Raw genomic sequence first — 8,251 nt, 5'->3', positions numbered from 1 at the left:
CGTACTCGTAAGAGAACACTGGATAAAGTCGAGGAAGAAGTTGTGGTGGTTCGAAAGGAAGTTTTTGATGGACTATTCTCAGCCTAAGATCAATGACATTCAGTTAAGCATCATCAGGCCAGCCATCAGGTCTAACACTTTTGAGATCAAGTCAAGCACGATTCAGATGATACATAACTCAATTCAGTTTGGGGGTTCTCCTACTGAAGACCCCAACATGCACATCAGGGATTTTATCGAGATCTGCGATACGTTCAAGTTCAATGATGTGACTGAAGATGCTATCAAGCTTGTGACTCTTCCCATTCTCTCTGAGGGACAAAGCTAAGTGCTGGTTATATTCTCTGCCAGCAGGGTCTATCACCACTTGGGAAGATCTTGCTCAAAAGTTTCTCACTAAATTCTTCCCTATGGCGAAGACTGCTGCAATCAGGAATGCTCTTACTCAATTTGCTCAGCAAACTAGAGAATCTCTGTGTGAGGCTTGGGATCAATATAAGGAGATGCTAAGGAAGTGTCCCACACCATGGCATGCCTGATTAGATGATTATTAACTATTTCTATAATGGAATGGGTGCTACTTCTAGACCCATGCTCGATGCAGCATCAGGAGGAGCCTTGTGGGCTAAGAGCTATGATGAAGCTTATGAATTGATTGAACTAATGGCTGCTAATGAGTACCAGAATCCTTCCCAGAGAGTGACTTAGGGAAAAGTAGCAGGAATTCTGGAGTTGGGTGCAGCAACTGCTATAGCTGCCCAACTTAAGTCTTTGACGATGAAGGTGGATACTTTGGCTAATCATGGGGTTAATCAAATTGCTAGTGTCTGTGAGCTTTGTGTTGGTGCCCATGAGACTGATCAGTACACAATTTCTAGTGAATCAGCTTAGTTCGTGAGCAACTTTCAGCGCTCGCAACAACCTGTGCCAGCCACTTATCATCCCAGCAACCGCAATCATCCTAATTTCAGTTGGAGCAACGCTCAAAATGCGGTTCAACAGCCTTATCAGCAGTATCCAGCTAAGCAGTACAACCCTCCTAGTTTTCAGCAACCGCAATATGCACCAAGACAGTAACTTCAGCTGCAACAAGCTAATGAAAAATATGAATTAGAGGAGTTGAAGCTTATGTGCAAGAGTCAAGCTATTTCTATCAAGACCTTGGAAAATCAAATTGGGCAAATTGCCAATGCCTTGCTAAATCGCCAGCCTGGTACACTATCTAGTGACACTGAAGTGCCAGAAAGGAAGGGAACTAAGGAGCAGGTAAAGGAAATCACTTTGAGGTCTGGAAAGGTTACGAATCCCGAACAAACTCAAGCGTTGACTGAAGAAGCTGGGGCTGAAAAAGAAGTAGAGCAGGCAAGAAGTAGAAGTGGAACCAAGGAAGACTACTGTTGAGCACACTTCCTCCTGAGGGTAATACAGGGGATAAACAGATCTATCCTCCTCCGCCTTTTCCTAACCAGCTGCAGAAGAAAAAGCTAGACAAGTAATTTGAGAAGTTTCTAGAGGTGTTCAAGAACCTTCATATCAACATTCCTTTCGTTGAGGCTCTTGAGCAGATGCCTAGTTACACAAAGTTTATGAAAGATATTCTCTCTCGAAAAGTGAAGCTAGATGATTTAGATATAGTCGCTCTCACGAAGGAATGTAGTGTTGTGCTGCAACAGAAGTTGCCTCCGAAGCTTAAAGATCCAGGAAGCTTCACTATTCCGTGTACTATTGGAAAATTGTCTTTTGACAGATGCTTATGTGACTTGGGAGCTAGCATCAATCTGATGCCTTTGTCAATCTTCAAGCAGTTGGACTTACCTGATCCAAAACCAACTTATATGACTTTGCAATTGGCCGACCGTTCTATTACATATCCGCTGAGGTATTATGGAGGATGTCTTGGTCAAGGTTGATAAACTCATCATCCCTGCTGATTTCGTCATTACATTTCCATTACTTTTCTTTTATCATTCTCAAATCATCTGCTCTAAATTCTCTCTTTCTCAAAAGCAATTACCATATCTATCTCTGCAATTTCCACTCTCTAATAATGGCACCAGTAGTCAAGATCATGTCACAAACTAGGATACATCTATGAGAAAAACAACTTCACGGCTCTAGTAAACAAGGGGATTCAACATTCAAGTGACTACCACAAAATGATCAATTTTATGAAGAACTGCAAACTCAGCTATGCAATCCTAGAATCACCCACCATCTTCTGTGAGGTTGTTGAAGAGATGTGGATGACTGCTACATACAACTCTACTGATAAGACCATCATACTCACTATTAAAGGTAAGGAATTCTGTATCAATAGTGATGTTATTAAAGCATGTTTCAAAATTCCTGATAATACTGTGACCTCACCACACACAAATACTGATATTGTTAATATGCTTAATTCCATAAACTATGCACTCTCTACTTCTAAGTTAAGTGATATTAGGAGGTTGGGTCTTAGGAAAGAATGGAGCTTCATGTGTGATGTAGTTACCAAGGTCTTTTCTGATAAAATCCTACGACCAGGAAATATTTAAGTTCAGAGTTATCATCTTTTAGGTCTCATTATTATGATCTCATCATAATCCATAAAAGGCTTTACTCTAAACTATGGTATATCTTATTTAAACACTTAAATAGATCAAGCCCACAATAAAACCAAAATAAGTCTTTTATTAATATCAATGAAATCAAAACAGATTACATAAAAGTTATTCCTAAATCATCATACATGATTGGACTTAGGACACATCTCTTTCAATCTCCCACTTGTACTAAAGCCAATTACTCTGGTATCTAATACCCATCTTGTCTTTATGATGATCAAAGTGACTTTGAGAAAGTGGCTTTGTTAAAGGGTCTGCTATGTTGTTATGTGTGTCAACTCTCTTGACGTTGACATCTCCTCTTTCAACAATCTCCCTAATCAGATGAAAGCGCCGCAGGACATGCTTGGAATTCTTATGAGATCTTGGTTCCTTAGCTTGTGCTATTGCTGCGTTGTTATCACAATACAATACAATAGGCTCCTCAATGCTAGGAACAACTCCCAACTCAGAAACAAATTTCCTCATCCAAACGGCTTCTTTGCAGCCTCACTTGTAGCTATATATTCTGCTTCCGCTGTGGAGTCAGCCATTGTAGACTGTTTGGAACTCTTCCAACTAATCGCACCACCATTCAGAGTAAACACGTACCCTGACATGGATTTGCTATCACTTTCTGATTGAAAACTAGAGTCAGTATAACCCTCTATTTTCAACTCAGATTCACCATCAAAAACAAGAAAAATATCCTTAGTCCTTCGCAAGTACTTAAGGATGTTCTTCACTGCTTTCTAGTGGTCTTCACCTAGACCGGACTGATATCTGCTCGTCACACTTATTGAATAAGAAACATCAGGCCTAGTACATAACATCGCGTACATGATAGATCCTATTGCTGAAGCATAAGGAATCTTACTCATACGCTCTCTTTCCTCAGGTGTCTTAGGAGACATCTTTTCGGAAAGGGACACTCCATGGCTCATCGGTATGAGACCTCTTTTAGAGTTTTCCATGCTAAACCTTTTAAGCACTTTCTGGATGTATATACCCTGGGTAAGACCTATCATTCTTCTAGATCTATCTCTATAGATCTTCATACCGAGAATGTAGGATGCTTCTCCCAAGTCCTTCATAGTGAAGTTCTTCGATAGCCACACTTTGACTGATTGCAGCATCGATATATCATTTCCTATAAGAAGTATGTCATCCACATCAATACAAGAAATGTCACCGCGCTCCCACTAACCTTCTTGTAGACACATGGTTCATCTATGTTTTTGATAAAACCAAACTCTTTGATTGTCTCATCAAAATGGATGTTCCATCTACGAGAAGCTTGCTTTAAACCATATATGGTTCGCATCAGCTTACATACTAGGTGTTCATTTCCATTGGAAAGAAAACCCTCTGGCTGTGTCATATACACTTCCTCTTCAAGTTTCCCATTGAGGAAGGCAGTTTTCACGTCCATTTGCCAGATCTCATAGTCGTAGTAAGCAGCAATCGTAAGCAAAATCCGAATTGATTTTAACAGGGTTACAGGTGAAAAAGTTTCATCAAAGTCAATCCCTTGCCTTTGTATGAATCCTTTTGCCACGAGCCTGGCCTTATAGGTCTCCACCTGGCCATCTGCTCCAATCTTTCTTTTGTATACCCATTTGCACCCAATAGGCTTCACACCCTCAGGTGCTTCAACCAAAGTCCAGACTTGGTTGGTATACATAGATTCCATTTCGGAATTTCATGGCACTATGCCATTTCTCTGAGTCAGCACTACTCATAGCCTCATTATAGGTCATAGGGTCGTCATCATCAATGATTGACAACTCATTGTCATTCTCAATGATAAGGCCATAATACCTCTCAGGTTGGCGAGACACTCTCCCTGTCCTACGAATGGGCTGTTCCACAGAAGGTTGTTCTGTCTAAATAGGTGTTTCCACTTGAACCGTAGTAGTTTGTGCTTCTTGAACTTCATCAAGTTCAATCTTGCTCCCACTATTTCCTTTAAGGATAAACTACTTTTCCAAGAAGGTAGCATGTCTGGAGACAAACACCCTATAATCGGTGTAAAAGTAATACCCTAAAGTCTCTTTAGGATATCCCACAAAATTACATTTTACGGATCGAGATTCCAGCTTATCTGGGTCAACTTTCTTGACATAAGCTGGACATCCCCAAATCTTAACGTGTTTAAGACTCGGTTTCCTTTTTTTCCATATCTCATATGGAGTTTGAGGAACAGATTTGGAAGGCACCTTATTCAGTAAATATGCCGAGGTTTCCAATACATAACCCCATAGGAATACTGGAAGATTCGCATAGCTCATCATGGACTGAACCATGTCTAACAAAGTTCGATTTCTCCTTTCAGATACCCCATTCAGCTGTGGAGTATATGGAGGAGTCCACTGGGAGACTATACCATTTTCTTTGAGATAAGCTAGAAACTCTCCATTCAAGTATTCACCACCTCGATCTGATCGAAGAGTTATAATACTATGTTTGGTTTGTTTTCCACTTCATACTTATATTCTTTGAACTTTTCAAAGGCTTCAGACTTGTGTTTCATCAAATACACATATCCGAATCTAGATCGATCATCTATGAAAGTAATGAAGTATGAAAATCCACCCATGGCTTGCGTAGACATTGGTCGACATACATCTGTGTGTACCAATCCTAGGAAATCTGCAGCCCTCTCTCCAGGTCCACTAAATGGAGATTTGGTCATTTTACCCAATAGACAAGACTCGCATGTAGGATATGATTCAAAATCAAAGGGGTCAAGTAACCCTTCCTTATGCAATGTCCTTAGTCTATTTTCACTAATATGACTAAGTCTGCAGTGCCACAAGAAAGTGAGATTTTCATCATCCCTTTTTCTTTTATTAGTATGTTCGATTTGTAGTAAATTATGCTCTACGTCACATACATACAGACCATTGTTTAAAATACCACTTCTATAAAGAACGTTATCTCTAAGAATTGAACATTTATTATTCTGAATAACAAACAAAAATCCAGCCAAGTCTAACATGGGAATAGAAATAATATTCCTCACAATCGAGGGAACAAAATAACAATTATTTAAAACAATAGTCTTGCCCGTAGGCATATGTAAATGAAATGATCCTACAGCTTCAGCAACAACTCTTGCTCCATTTCCCATTCGTAGAATCACCTCCTCTTCCTCAATTGTCCTACTTCTCCTTAGTCCCTGCAACGAATTGCAAATGTGAGAATCACATGTGGTATCTAATACCCAAGTAGAAATTTGATTTAATGACATATTCAATTCAATCATAAACATACCTGAAACATAAGCGGTAGTCTCACTACCCTTCTTTTTCTTCAATTCTGCAAGGTAAACTTTGCAGTTCCTCTTCCAGTGCCCCACCTTGTTACAGTGAAAGCAAACAGCTTTACTCTTGGGGTCTTCAGCTTTTGGTGGAACCGGATTTTTCTCACCTACTTTCTTCTTCTTGGAAGGGTTCTTCTTCCTTTTCTTAGGATTGGAACCTTCACCAATTAGAAGAACATAACTCTTCTTAGGGGGAAAATTCGATTCCGCAGTCTTCAACATGTTGTGGAGTTCAGGCAGGCTGACATCCAGCTTATTCATGTGAAAGTTCACAACAAACTGCGAGAACGAACCCGGAAGTGATTGCAAGACCAAGTCTTGGCCCAGCTCCCCATCCATGGAAAAACCAAGTTGTCTAAGACGTTCAATCAAATTGATCATCTTAAGTACATGGTCATTTACAGATGATCCCTCAGACATTCTACAACCGAATAGCTCCTTCGATATCTCATATCGAGCTATCCTCCTTGCCACATCATACAACTCTTGTACATGCATAAGGATAGTGTGAGCATCCATATGCTCATGCTGCTTCTGTAGCTCAATGTTCATGGAAGCTAGCATGATGCATTGAGCAACATTTACATCATCTATCCACTTACGATACACAACATGTTCATCATTATGTGCATCGCTAGCAGGTTCAGTAGGCTTAGGTGAGTCAAGCACATATTCCAGCTTCTCAACCCTGAGAACAATTTTCAAGTTTCGAAGCCAGTCAGCAAAATTAGGACCAGTCAACTTGTGAGCATCTAGTATACTCCGGAGTGAAAGTGCAGAAGACATAATGTATATAGTAAATCTGTAATGATGAACACATAACAACACTTAGGCAAATATTCAATTTCATTTCAAAACACTACATGAATCGGGTCTTTATTCATAAGTGGCTCCCACTAGTTTATCTAAATTATATAACCCCCTTAAGTGAAAAATTAAGAATTCATAATGCTAGTGGGAATAGGGATCTTACATTCCATCACACAACCTCGGCTGTAGCACGAAACGTCATGTGATATTCAATAGGCAGACAACTCTTGTCAATTACATCTTATGTTATTCCCTTATAAAACTTTAGCCTCTTGAATAATTGAGTCACGGCTGTAGCACGATAGACTCAATATTCTAAGTCAAGTCTAACCCTACATTTCGTACAATTTGAATCAGTCTCCAACGGCCCACAGCGGCATCACGTAACGACCTTTAGATTCTAATTCAATGTACACATCTCTATGTAATAGACAAGTATTTCTTATTTCGAAATCAAAGCCCTCGGCTGTAGCACGAAACAATAATGATTTAAAAATAAGAACTACTTTCTACCATGTTAGAAGGCTTTGACCGACACAAGCCTGTTGTGTCATTGGCCAATTACTACTTGATACTATTTAATTTTAGAGGGATTATATTATGTTACAATCATAATCATATTATAAAGAGATTCTTCCTTTTAAATTAAATATTTCAAATCAATAATTGATAATCAAATGATTCCCAGATCGGGGGGAGCATTGTCAAGAGGCGTCACTTAATACCCCTTTCTTACAGATAGAAATCTGCTTTTGACAGAATCATCCTTTCTCTCAATATTGAAAATTCATATTTAATTACGTGTTTCATAAATACAAGAATCTCATGATTGTATTCATAATATTTATATTAAGGTCATGAAACAATTTCACTATACTAGATTGTCTAACATACGCCTTATGTTAATTAAGTTCACCTAAATCTATCATCGCATGAATAAACATAAAGGTAGGTATGTTAAATCATGTAGCATATTACTCTAAGCATTATACATCTCTATGTATCACATGAAGAATTTAAAAGTAATTAAAACAATTAAAAACAGCTATAAAACACTACTGTTAGCTATAAACAGTCCGAAACAATTTCAGAAAATATAGTATAATATACCATTAGATGCGTCTCGAAAAGACGAATCCAACGGCACCAAGCACGCCCAAACAGAGCTACCACGCGCCCTGATGCGCTGCTAGAAGATATCTGACGCGCCTATACGCACACACGCGCTGTCAGGCGCGTGACTGACATTTAGCCACTCGCCCTCACGCGCACACGCGCCCTGACAGCTGAGCTGACGTCAGCATGACATCATCTGATGACGTCAGCATCAGCGCTGACCAGTTGACCGCGCGTGTCTGACATGCGCCGCGCGTGACATATGAGCGCGTGAGCCCCGCGCGCGCTAGCCAGTCGCGCGGCCCTTTGCCCGTTTCAGACTTCAGCCGCTTTTTTTTATTATTATTACAGCCGCCGCCGCCTTTGAACGACGTGCCAATCCATCAATATCAGCACATTCTTTTCTTGATTACAG

The 8,251-nt window shown here is 39.8% G+C and overlaps 1 non-coding gene across 1 annotated transcript; it reads right to left on the bottom strand.

The window, feature by feature from the left end:
* Window positions 1–425: 425 nt before the first annotated feature.
* On the bottom strand, window positions 426–533 carry LOC141715491 (small nucleolar RNA R71). Its single transcript, XR_012572252.1, has one exon. It is a non-coding gene; the product is annotated as a small nucleolar RNA R71 (small nucleolar RNA).
* Between the last annotated feature and the right edge of the window lie 7,718 nt (window positions 534–8,251).

The sequence above is a fragment of the Apium graveolens genome, chromosome 3 (assembly GCF_009905375.1).
Source record: "Apium graveolens cultivar Ventura chromosome 3, ASM990537v1, whole genome shotgun sequence".
NCBI classification, from domain to species: Eukaryota; Viridiplantae; Streptophyta; class Magnoliopsida; order Apiales; family Apiaceae; genus Apium; species Apium graveolens.
Note: the sequence above shows the minus strand (reverse complement) of the source record. Positions and strands in the feature narration are given on the sequence as shown.